Here is a 13,902-nt window from a genome sequence, read left to right as displayed (position 1 = left end):
AGTTATTTGCCACTTTTTATACATCTATTTTTCTTTGCATAACTTTCATAGCTCTAGACTTCTCTGAATTTTTTTATTTCTCATCCTTAACTCATAAGCCCTAAATGTTTCTGGTGTGGTCAAGGGTAGTTGCCATATTATGGTTTACAAACATGGCTACAAGTTATAGAACTAATAGATACATAGAAATCTATGGAACTCATTGAGGTTAAGTGGATTTTTTGCCTCATTTTTGTGTATACAACCTGGACTGTATGCAGCTCCATTAGCTTCTAGAGCCCTACATAAAAGACATTTAAAAAATATTTCTGAAGAGATAAACATTTCTAAAAGTCTTAAAGCAAATACTTTTTTGAAAGCATACTAATTAGCAAAATTACATCAAAATTTATGCATGTAAAAGCAAATATACTTTAAATATGATATAAAAAAGAAATGAAAGTGCTTGTTTCTAAATTTATGCAGTATTTTTAAAATTGAATTCATATATTGGTATTCAAATATGGGATGGAAAGTAATTTTTCAGCCTTTGATGTTTGTGGCATTCTTTTTAATATTGAATAAGTTCAGTAATTGTATAATTAAATAAATACAGTATTATGGCTGCTATAATACAATCACTATCATTTTTCATAATGTCTTAAAATAGGTGTCTTTATGATAAGAATCTATCAAAGAAACAAGAAAGAGATCATATACACTTTGTTAGTCAAAAAATTAAAAGGATATTTTATATTTCAGCTTTAGAGGAGGCATAATTCGATGACATTTGAATGTTCTCTCTATTTAGGACTTTGTCATGAAAATTGCCCTATTTTGTATGCACATTAATGTTCTTTCAGAGAAAACATAAAATATTCCTGGATAAGTTCCCAGGTGCTGTTAAATAAGTTCATTCTGCCTCATAATTTGTACATCATTCTCTCACGTGGTGCTATTTGTGTTATTGATGGACCTATGCATTCTCAGTTGCAAGCTTCCTGTCTTTGTAAATTCTTTAGATGATCCTGCTTGTAATTACCCTTGTGCTGGGCCCTTTCCCTGTTATTTGAAGCAAGTTTTATAAATCACATTATGCATGCAGAACAGCAGTGCTGTGTGTGGATTCTATTCTTGTTCCATGCTGAGGCCTCACCTGAATGTTGAAAAGGAGCAAAACAAAGGGACAGTGACCCCTCTAACTCCATTTCCTTCTGAAGGTGACATCAGTGGATCTTTTTGATATTATTTAATAACCTTCCAAGAACAACCTCATTGTTTAGGGGTACATTTGTCCATGTCTTATTTGCCTTATTATTATAAATTAATCATCCCAAATTGTATGTGGATATCACTGACATATCCAAATTTACATAGAAAATGTTATTATAAATATATACACTCATCATTCTGGATATAAAACTCATATCTAGAATAACGAGTTTCACCTGCTTATTATCCTCTCTTTTAAGCGGAAATTTTAGTTTCTGCATAATTTGTATAATTCGCTAAAATATTCCCAGTTATAATAATAGTGAGAGTTTCATTGTATCTATCAACTTCATATATTTATAAAATTGCAACTAGTCAAATTTTAATTTTTCTACTGAAATAAAAATATTTAGTTTGTTGTTTTGTGAATACCAGTGTTCATTTTTTTAACATTTCTACAACTCAGGTTACCATATCCCTAATATCTTTTAGCTGAGTTATGTCTAAAAGAAGCTCACTGTCGAATCCGATGTTCTGAATTTTAATTTTGTCTCTTTATTCTTAATAAATATGGTCATTTAATTAACGAAAGATACATTGACTACTGAATACATACCATGTACCAAGCACTTTGCCAGCCTCTGCAGATATTATAATTTAAAACTTAAAAAATGAGTGAGATAGAAATTACCTTTATTCTATTTCACAAAGTTTATAGTATAATGAAGGATGTGGAAAGTTAAAGAGGGGTGTTAATTTCCAATTGCTGCTGTGAAAAGTTACCACACACTAAGTGGCTTAAAATAACATGAATTTATTATCTTGTTATGGAAGTCAGAAGTCCAAAATTAGGTTTACTGGGTTAAAGTAAAGATGTCAGATGGACTCGCTCTTTCTAGAGGCTCTGATAGAAGAATCTATTTCCCTGCCTTTTTCAGGTAAAAGTAGCTACCTGTATTTCTTGGCTTGTGGCTCCTTCTTCCATCTTTAAAATGTATTATTCAAAAAGCTAGCCGCGCGAGGTGGCGGGTGCCTGTAGTCCCAGCTACTCGGGAGGCTGAGGCAGGAGAATGGCGGGAACCCGGGAGGCGGAGCTTGCAGTGAGCTGAGATCCGACCACTGCACTCCAGCCTGGGTGACAAAGCGAGACTCCGTCTCAAAAAAAAAAAAAAAAAAAAAAAAAAAATGTATTATTCTGGTCTCTGTTTCATATCACCCTCTCTGCTGACTCTCAGTTCTCTGTTCCACCTGCAATGGTTGTTATGATTACATCGAGGCTTTGTATGTAATTTAGAATTATCTCTCCATTGCAAGAACGTTGATTTAATGACATCAGCAAAGTCTCCTTTGCCATATATCTCAGTACGTTTAAGCTGCTATAACAGTACACCACAGACTGGGTAATACATAATGTGCAAAAATTTATTGGCTCACTGTTCTGGAGCCTAGAAATATCAAGGTTCTGATTTCTGATGATGATTTTCTTGGTGTATCATCACATGGCACAAGTCAAAGGGTGAGAGAGCAAGAAGGAATTCAATTTGCTCTTTTATAATGCTTTGATCCCAGCTATGAAGGCAGGGCCCTTACGTACTAATCACTTCTTAAATATCTTACCTCTTGATACTGTTAAAGTGGCAAATAAATTTCAACATTAATTTTGGAGGGGACAAATATTTAAATCATAGCACCATGTAAAGTAACATGCACAGGGTCCAGGAATTAGGATCTGTATATATTTGTCTCAAGAAATAAACAGATGCTTGCAACAAAGGAAAATAAATTTTACAATAAGAAAAACAGGTACTCTTATAGAAGCATTGAAGAGGGTAATCTAAAACAGGGATGTGGCAAACAAACAAACAAACAGCATTTTCCTTTTGTTTGTTACGGTTCACTCTACCAAATTGTTTATGTGCTATTCTTATTTTGCAGAAGACTAGATCATTTGTTGTGGTGCTTTTGCACATTCTTCATAGGTGTAGCCCCCAGTTATCGGCTTCTGCTGTGCTTCTCTCAATTAGCATGATTTCATTGCTGCTAGGCTGGGTGCTTGCAAGACCTGCTACTTCAACTCCCTTAGATTCAGTCCCATTATTTTCTAGTTCCTGTCAGAACTGTTGTATGCCATCATATGCTGCTTTAAGAAAAACATCCATGTCAATATACTTATTAAAATGCATTTGATACTCACTGCCAAATTACAATGGGCAATTTTCCTGTAACAGGTATTATATAATCTGATAGCGACTTATACTTCTACACTTTGCACTAACGTATATCCTGAAGTTTAGCTCAACTTGAACAATATCCATTTGGTGTGAAAGCCTCCCATGTTCCTTCTTTATGAGATTATGATTGTACACAGTTGCCTGGTTTTAAAATCTCAGCCTAAGTTCAAGTTGACTAAAGATGACTTTCAAAATTCATCAAGTCTGAAGTCACCTTTACTTTTTGGGAATTTCTTAAATACGTTTCAATGTACTTTCTACCTTATATTGTTATTATTTACATCAGTTTTCTATCACTATAACTGGTATATATGCTTTTTGAAACATAATCCCCAGATTTATTCATCTCAGTGCTTTTCAAAACACCTAATACTATATTTTAGAAATAGGATATGATCAATAAAGATAGGGAGAATGAATTAAATATATGATATGTATTTTGTTCTCAATTTATACTATGTTTTCCTCCGAAAGATATTTTAAACAACCAATAGCAGCTGAATTTAATATAGCAAAGGAAAATAAATTTTAAAAATTACTAAGGAACTCAGAGAAAAAATAAACACCCTGAACACTAAATTAGATCAGAAAAAATTCATTTAAAAATCCAGAGGTTATTATACTGTTGTCAGTAATGAAGAAGTACTAATCAAATATCAATTTATTATCCAGTTTTACCATCAGGCAGGATTCCAGGGAAGAATGGCGTAGGTAGAGTTGGGGTTGGAGGTCGGGGAAACTTGAGTTTGACCAGTGTAGAATATTCAACAGATAGCTCCCACCAGCATTGAGGAGGTAATAAGAGGAGGAATAAAGTTCAAAGCCAGCATATAATTTACAACAAAATCATTAATCCAAAAACATCAATAAAGAGTGGGAACCAAAGTAAGGAATAAGTCTGTGGTCTATAAAACTCAGAAAGCCTCACGCCTGTAATCCCAGAACTTTGGGAGGCCAAGGTGGGTGGAACACCTGAGGTCGGGAGTTCGAGACCAGCCTGACCAATGTGGAGAGACCCCATCTCTACTAAAAATAAAAAAAAAGTTAGCCAGGTCTGGTGGGCAGCCTGGAGTCGCAGCTACTTGGGAGGCTGAGGCAGGAGAATCACTTGAACCCTGGAGGCGGAGGTTGAAGTGAGCCGAGATCAAGCCATTGCCCTCCAGCTTGGGCAACACAGCGAGACTCCATCTAAAAAGAAAAAAAGAAAAAAAAGGCCAAGGGCGGTGGCTCACATCTGTAATCCAAGCACTTTGGGAGGCCTAGTCTGGCGGATCACCTGAGGTCGGGATTTGAGACCAGCCTGACCAACATGGAGAAACCCCATTTCTAATAAAATACAAAATTAGTCAGGCGTGGTGGCCCATGCCTGTAATCCCAGCTACTCGGGAGGCTGAGGCAAAAGAATCGCTTGAACCTGGCGGGTGGAGGTTGCAGTGAGCCAACATTGCACCGTTGCACTTCAGCCTGTGCGACAGAGCAAGACTCCGTCTAAATAAATGAATAAATAAATATACACCTCAGAAAGCAAGATACTTCATTGTATGTAAAATGAAGATAGATTTCAAGATGAATTGTCTTTTTGTTCTTCTACTTTGCAGACGTACCTACTGGCTATCCTAGACAAATTGAAGAGAACAGACTTTGAGGAAAAAAACAGTTTTCTTTTCACAGTATTCTATTTTTCCCCCAATGTCCACACCACAGGAATGAACTGAATGGTACTGATAACTAGTTCTCTTGAAATCTCTGAAAGTTTTCCAGAAAATCGAAAGTTTAGTTACAAATTTGAGTCCCAAAACAACGGATTTTAAGATGTGAAACACAAATAAAGTTTGCCAGCCAATCTAACTAAAGAGATGTTACATTAGCTGCAGGATACAAACTGAACTTTTTGATATAAGCTGCATTTTTACCACTAGACCACAGTCAAAAAAGAAAATAAATCCTTATATTGACTTGAATGTTTACATAAGACCCATAATATATTTTTTAAAACATTCAACACAAGTGACACATAATATTGAATTCGATTGATGTGCCTGTTTTTAATATACCTCAATATTAAGGAGTTTAATGTCATGTCACCAAATGTTATTCAGTCATCAAAATGACAACATAAACCTGATTGGATCTTCAATATCTTTTAAAATCTGTCTATGAGGCGGACCACATTTCTCAAACGACTTATTTAGTGGCAATTATATGTGTGCCTAGAGTTTGACATGCTGCTAAATGAAGTTGATTGTGTGCCTCCTTGTACCTACACACCTAGAAGGGGAAGTAAACTGACAGTAGCCAGTTATAATATTGTTAGGAAGCATGGAAAGGGGGTTATGGAAACAGAGTAACAGTTATTTCTTCCATCCAGACTAGAAAACATTTTTAATTTTCAATCAGAAAGAATAATTTTCTCTCTTGTGGAATTAGTATGATGGAAATGAATTCATTATTTATCTTTTGTTTGCTTTTTATTTGAGTCCACTGTAGCAAATTGACTCAACACTTTCTTTTGTCTTCCACAGGTTGTAGCTTTTGCATACACAAACATAGAGTCATTCACATATATGTGTACACATAAAATTTTGAACGTGTTCTCAGAACCGACATGTCTCTTGATTGTTAGAATAAGCATCTTATGTAGATAGGAATATAAATGAGAGAGAAAGGCTACATTGTCTAGAGACATTTCTGCATCTTCACACTTAGACAAAGAAGCAAAATTATTTTAAAATGAAAAAATGTGTCAAGAATCATGAGTATTTATTGTCACTATACGAAGTTTAAACTACTACTTTATAAGCATAGGGAAATCCAGCCTTTATAAAAGCTTATTTGTATACATTCAATTGCCACCCAACTAACATGTACAAATAAAAGAAGCAATTCACATTCAATAAACTGGTGTTAAAAGGAAAATTTTTAACCTCATTAGGAAAACAAACAACTTAAAATACCAGCAAACATAAATGGGATGATCGTAGCAACAAATAAATCAAGTGGTCTAATATTAACTGTTTGCCGGGAGTTGCAATACTGTGTATAATTACTAATTTATCACACACACACACACAAATTCACCAGCTGAGAAAATGCCTATTATATCGAAACAAATTCAAACTTGATGAAGCATAATCAGTTGGATCATAAGGGACAAAATAAGTGTCTGTAATTCTATTCTCCTAAGGAAACAAACTTAATTATAGCTATTAAATCTGTGGGCTATAGTACCAAACAGAATGATGCCAGATGATTAGTTCTGGAAGTTTTTGTGCAGCTGTCACCGAGGGTCCACTTGATACTGGCAGACTTGGTATTTTGTATGCATTGATAAACTGACATGTCAGAATTGACCTGAAAATATCTCTTGTAAATCTAAATAGGTTTGATATTTAGATATAGCACAGAATCAGAAAGGGACATAATGCCAACTCTAAAACTAAACAAAACATCTCAGAAATGTTAAAACCATTGTTAGAGACAGGACAAAATGCCTTCTTTTACTAATTGGAAGGGCATTATCTGTAGCTAAAAATCTACCTAGATGAAATCAACAAACAACACGTAAAGTCCTGCTATGCTTAGAAGAAGATGGAACCAAAGAAAGTTTATGCTACAGAATCAATTAACATGATTTTGGGAATTAGGAGAATAAACTGAAATAGAAGAGGTTTATCAGTCAATGCAGATGGCCATAAAAGAACAACTAATATGAGACTGTTGTTCAGCAGATAAGCAAAAAATAAAAAAGTTCAGACATTTTAAATATGTTGCAATGCTTTGATGCAAAACCCTTCTATTGTTCCCAGTTTTCATTCTTATCTAGCATGCCCATTACTGTCTTAAGTAGTGATAATGTAGTAATAATAAAAAAAAAGAGTTGAGGGAAAAACTCTTATATCTGTATCAGTTTGGGACAGAAAAAGAGTGGAAGGAAGTGAGTTTGACTACCTAGCTCTACCAGGATATATACAAGTGTTTGAAAATCATTTTATTTTCAAAATAAATGGCTGTATTTTCCCGTAACATTTGTTGATGTTTCTATAATGCTCTATTTCAGAAAATTGAGTGGCCGTCCTCCTGAGCGAAAAATGGAAGTCCTGTTAGACTCTTCTCCTTTCCTCATGCACGTCTTATCAGTCAGATTGTGCAATTTTATTTTCTAACATTTTTCTTAAATTCATGCTCTTTGGTTTCTGCACAATATTCTTGCTCCGATTATTTTGTCATGTCTCCACAGATTAATGAAGTAACAATGAAAAATATTTGCCTCTACAAAGTGTGCACAAATCTCCCCCACCGCCTCCACCACCATAGCTGCCACGTGAATTATCATGAATGGAAGGCTCAATAAGCAGCTCACTCTTCTGCTTAGAACCTTTTAGGGACTCATTATTTCCAAATGCTCTTTTTCTGGACTGGGTTTTACTACTAGTTGAGTAAAGAGTGGGGTTATTCTATTCAGGCAAACGTCAAATTTTTATTGAAGCTTTAGAATAAATTCAAGTGATAAGTTTTGAGATTGTGATTTTTAGGATATGTCATCTGCTCATGTGAATGGTCAGATGCAAAAAAATATATTTAGAGAAAATTCATTCTCATGTTTGTTTTGTCTTTAAACTTTCTCCTGCTCTTCATCTTTTCTTTACTTTCAGCACCAATTAATATTTCATGGATTCCTGCTTACAGGAACATTATTGTAGAAATATGCCCTGACCTGGACTATAAATTCTAAGTTATTTAGGGTGGCATAAAAGGAATCTTGCCTTTGGCTAAAAATCCAATTATATCTCCCTTTAACCTTGACATTATAATTTACGTTTTATTAATGAAAAATGTTTTCAATTCTCTGTGAAAAGGATGCTGTTTCATGAAGCTCTAGCCTGAAATCTTCTCTCTTTTTTCTCTACCCCTCTTCTTTTATTTGATGAGCTCAGCACTGTCAAATTGAACTTTCTGCAATGAAAGAAATTCTGTATCTCTTTGTAGCCATGAACCACATGTGACAATTGAATGCTTGACATGTGGATAGTATATCTCAAAGACTAAGCATTTAATTATATATAATTATATATTTTATATAAATTTATATATAATTATATATTTTATACACATTTACATATAATTATATATGGTTATATAAATTTATATATAATATATGTATATAAATTGCCAAAGCCACCTCAAACTTTAGCAAACACCATCCTGATCAATCAGCAGCCATCAACTTGAAGCAAGACCTTCTACCAGCAAAAAGACTTTCTGAAGGCTTAGAAAATTGTTAGCATTTTTAAAGCAATAAAGTATTTTAAATAAAATCATGTACAGTGTTATTTTAGACACAATGCCATTGCACACACACATACACACCATCTCTTTATATATATATAGTCTATATATATGTGCTTTGTCTGTATATACATATGTACACATATACAGGCATAGCACCGATATAATGTGGGTTCAGTTCCAGACTAGTATACTAAAGCAAACATTGCATGGCTTCCCGGTGCATATAAAAGTGATTTTGACACTATACTATAGTCTATTAAGTATGCAATAGCATTGTGTCTTAAATAACACTGTACGTACCTTTATTTAAAATACTTTATTGCTTACAAATGCTATTCTAAGCCTTCAAAAAGTCTTATTGATGGTGGAAAGTCTTGCCTTGAGTTGATGGCTGCTGACTGATCAGGGTGGTGTACTAAAGGTTCAGGTGGCTTTGGCAATTAAAAAAAGACAACAACAAGGAAGTTTGCCACATCAATTGAATCTTTCTTTCAGGAAATATTTCTCTGTAGCTTCTGATGCTGTTTGATCGCATTTTTATCCACAGTGGAACTTCTTTCAAAAGCGAGGTCGGTCTTCTCAAACTCTACCACTGCTTTGTTAACTAAGTTTATGTAATACCCTAAATTGCTTTTGTAATTTCAACAATGTTCACAGCATCTTCACCAGAGGTAGATTTCAATGCAAGAAACTGCATTCTTTGCCATCTGTAAGAAGCAAATTTTTCATCCTTTAGTTTTATTAGGAGATTGAAGGAATTCAGTCACATCTTCAGGCTTTACCTCTAACTAGAGTTCTCTTGCTATTTCTACCACATCTGCAATTACTTTTTCCATTGAAGTCCTGAACCACTCAAAGTCATTCAAAAGGGTTGGAATGTACCTCTTCCAAACTCTTGTTAATATTTGTATATTGACCTCTTCCCATAAGTCAGGAATGTTCTTAATGGCATCCAGAATGGTAAATCCTTTCCAGAAGGTTTTCAGTTTGCTTTGCCCACATGCAATAAAATAATCACTACTTGTGGCAGTTATAACCTTACAAAATGTATTTTTAAGTAATAAGACTCAAAAGTCAAAATTACTCTTTGATCCATGAGCTGCAGAATGGATGTTATGTCAGCAGGCATAAACGACCTTAATCTCTTTATAGATCTCCATGAGAGCTCTTGGGTGACCAGGTGCATTGTCAATGAGCAGTAATATTTTGAAGGAACATTATTTTTTCCTGAGCAGTAGATCTTAAGAGTGGTCTTAAAATATCCAGTTAACCATGCTGTAAACAGATGTACTCTCATGCAAACTTTGTAGTACAATTTGTTGTGCACAGGCAGAGTAGATTTAACATAATTCTTAAGGAACCTAAAATTTTCAGAATAGTCAGTGAGCATTGGCTTCAACTTCAAGTTACCAGCTGCATCAGCCTCTAACAGGAAAGTCAGCCTGTCTTTTGAAGCTTTGAAGCCAGACATTGATCCTGTAGCTAGGAAGGTAACCACGTAGATGGCATCATATTCTGTAGTTATGAAGGTAGCCATGTGGACGGCATCATAAATGAACAGAAAGCTGTTTTCTCTATGTTGAGAATCTATTAGGTTAGCCATCTTCATCAATGATCTTAGCTAGAACGTCTGAATATCCTGCTGCAGGCTCTATGTTAGCCCTTGCTGCTTCCTCTTGCATTTTTATGTTACGGATGTGACTTCTTGCCTTAAACCCCTTGCATTTTTATGTTACGGATGTGACTTCTTGCCTTAAACTTCATAAACCAATCTCTGCCAGCTTCCCACGTGTCTTCTGCAGGTTCCTTACCTCTCTCAGCCCTCACAGAATTGGAGAGAGTTTGGGCCTTGCTCTGGATTAGGCTTTGTCTTAAAAGAATGTTGTGGTGGTTTGCTTTTTTTCCCAGACTACTGAAACTTTCTCCATATGAGCAATGATGCTGCTTCACTTTCTTATCATTGATGTGTTCACCGCAGTAGTAGTTTTAATTTTTTCAAGAACTTATCCTTTGCATTTACATTTTGCTTAACTGTTCTGTGCAAGAGGCCTAGCTTTCAGTCTATCTTGGTTTTCAATAAGGCATTCTCACCAAACTTAATCATTCCTGGCTTTTGATTTAAAGTGAGAAAGATGTGACTTCCTTTTATTTGAATATTTAGAGGCCTTTGTAAGGCTATTTATTGGCCTAATTTCAATAAGGTTGTGTCTTAGGGAATAGGAGGGCTCCATGAGAGGGAAAGAGACAGGGGATGAGCTGGTTGGTGGAGCAGTCAAAAACCAGACAACTTTTATCGATACGTTCACTGTGTTATATGGGTGTGGTTTCTGATGCCTCAAAATAATTGCAACAGAAATAGCAAAGATCACTGATGAAACGTCACCCAAACCAACACAATAATAATGTAAAAGTTTGAAATATTGTGAGAATTACCAAAATGTGACAAAAAGACACAAGGTAGGTACATATTATTGGGAAAATGTCCCTGATAGACTTGTTTGATGCAAGGATACTACAGACGTTTCATTTGTAAGAAAATAAAAAAGAAATAAAACATATCTGCAAAGTGCAATAAAGTGAAACACAATAAAATGGGGTACACCTGTGTCTAGAATGGAATCTACTGTGTATTCTTATACCAATAGTCCATGATCTATAGGCAGCAACCTAAATCAGAAGATGATAGGGCCAGTGAAGATGCTGCAGCATTACCAAGTATCTCTGAACAGAACTTTTGTGCTGGTGGTAAACATTCCTGCATATATGAAAAATCGAGGCAAACCAATACTGTGCATTATCTAAAATGGCCATAAAATTATTTCTGCTATTCTCTCTGTTGAGGGCAACACATTAGGCCCATTTACCAAAAAGTCCTTGATGTTGAGGGCTTTCAGTTCTAGAAAAGGTCATTTTTTCCCCCCAAGAATTTCTTCAGAATGACTATAATTTGCCTTGGCCAAATTGTACTGTAAGGTCATGGATTCGCAATTGCCGAGGACTTCCAATGGTCTCTGACATTATATGTTATCTAAAAACTTCATCTTTATCGACTAGTGTTTCAGAAGATTAAGTCTTAATGGTATGAATTGTATTATATAAGTTCCTAAAAGATATGAAATTTTGAAGGGTAATTTCAGTGTCAGTCTAATTACACTTTTAATTCTCATGTATTTCCAGGCAATTGAATTTAATTTTTAAAGTTCTGCTTCTTTGGTCACTTTATATGTAATGTAAAAATCTTTGTAAATTAAATTGAAAGTTGTGTTTTAGTTTTAAACAAAAATTATTATGAAACAGTTTTTCTCTGGTAATATATAAAAAGTGAGATAAATTTCATCAGAATTTTTATTTGACGTTTACATTTCTACCTGAGGTATCTATATTTTTATCTACATATCTGTGTCTATCTATGCCCTAAACTGAACAAACTTTTGAGTTTCTTATTCTTGCCTCTCTTGGAAACAAATAAAATAAAAGAAATGTATATTTTTGTTGTCTTTTTCCACTTACTTTATACAATAGTATTATGGTCATATTTCTTTGTCTGTCCTCAACATAATAGTTTATAGGCACAGAATTGAAGTACTATAATTTTCTGGGCATCTTTATAACCCCATCATACAATTCTATCTGCTCAAGTGGTCTTTGCAATGGGAAAAGCCAGTAATTACTGCTTGTGTCATTAATAATTGCTTGTTGTTCTAAAATAGGAACTAAGAACCTGAAATTTCTTAGTAGTGGTTAAAAACGTTAGGGACTAACTTTATCTGTTCCTTTACATAAGAAGCTGATATACAGGAAAAAGAGACTAGAAAAAAGTTGAAACTAGCAGAGTACACTCAACCTGCCTCATGGCTATTAAGATATATCTACCAATAAGCAAGTTTATTGGTAGATATATACACACACATATTTAACTGGAAATCATTTAACTGGAAACCTAATATTCAAATAAAATAATGCATGAATGGAGCACAACAGACTTTATTTGATAACAGTTGCATTTAGCAAATGCATTTATGAAAATAATGCAAGTTTTAACAGTATATACCGTAACACAAGATAAAGTAAGGTGTAGTGTACACATTGCCCAACCTCAACAACTCATTGTCAGTCTTGTTTCTACTATGTTCTCATTTGCTTCCCAACCTACAAGATTCATTTTGAAAGAAATCCCAGGCATGTCTTTTCATTTTAAAATATTTCAGAATACATCTCTAAATTACTATAACTCTTTAAAATAACTAAAATGTTATTAAACTTTATTTTAAAATTAGCTATAACTGCATCAATGGTCAGTGTTCAAATTTTCTTATCTGTCTCATAATTTAACTTATTTATTCATGTTATAATATAAACAAATCTACACTTTGCAAGTAGATGATATTTCTACGTCTTTTTCTCCATCACCTGTGTTTCCCTCTAGTTATGAATACAAATTAAAACACAACATACTAAAACATGGAATGTGGCAGAGATTCTCCTCAGAAGTAAATTTATAGTAGTGAATGCCTACATTAAAGAACATACAGATTTCAAATAAATACTTAATCTTACACAATAAAAAACTAGATTATCAGGAAAAAAAAAATGAGACCCAAAGCTCCCAGAAGGAATGAAATAATAAATATAAAGTTTAAAAATGTATTCAAATGAAATATAGAATGGAAAAGCAGTACGTAAAGTCAATGAAAACAAAAGTATAGTTTTTTGAAGAGATCAACACAATTGACAAATTTTTAGCTAGATTGACAAAGAAAAAGTACATTACAGAAATTTTTGAAGATTTTAGAAAGAATTCTATACATAATTTTATATGTCAAAAATTAGATAAGCTAGATGAAATGGACAAATTCCTAGAAACAAATAAATTACCAAATTGACTCAAGAAAAAGTGGAAAATCTGAACACATTTAGAATAAGCAACGAGATTGAATCAATGTTAGAAAATGTCCTAACAAATAAAAGTTCAGGACCAGATGGAAGACTTCATAAGAAAGGAAAACTAACAGGTCAGCATCACTTATGAATATAGATATAAAGATTCTCAAATACTAGTAAACCAAATATAACAGCATGTTATATAGATTATATACTGCAGCCAATTGGGATTTATCTCAGGAATGCAAATTTCATTCAACATGAGAAAATCAATCTGTGTAATATACCACATTCATAGAATAATAAAAAC

The sequence above is a fragment of the Papio anubis genome, chromosome 5, assembly GCF_008728515.1.
Source record: "Papio anubis isolate 15944 chromosome 5, Panubis1.0, whole genome shotgun sequence".
Classification (NCBI taxonomy): domain Eukaryota; kingdom Metazoa; phylum Chordata; class Mammalia; order Primates; family Cercopithecidae; genus Papio; species Papio anubis.
This window is presented reverse-complemented; position numbering follows the sequence as displayed.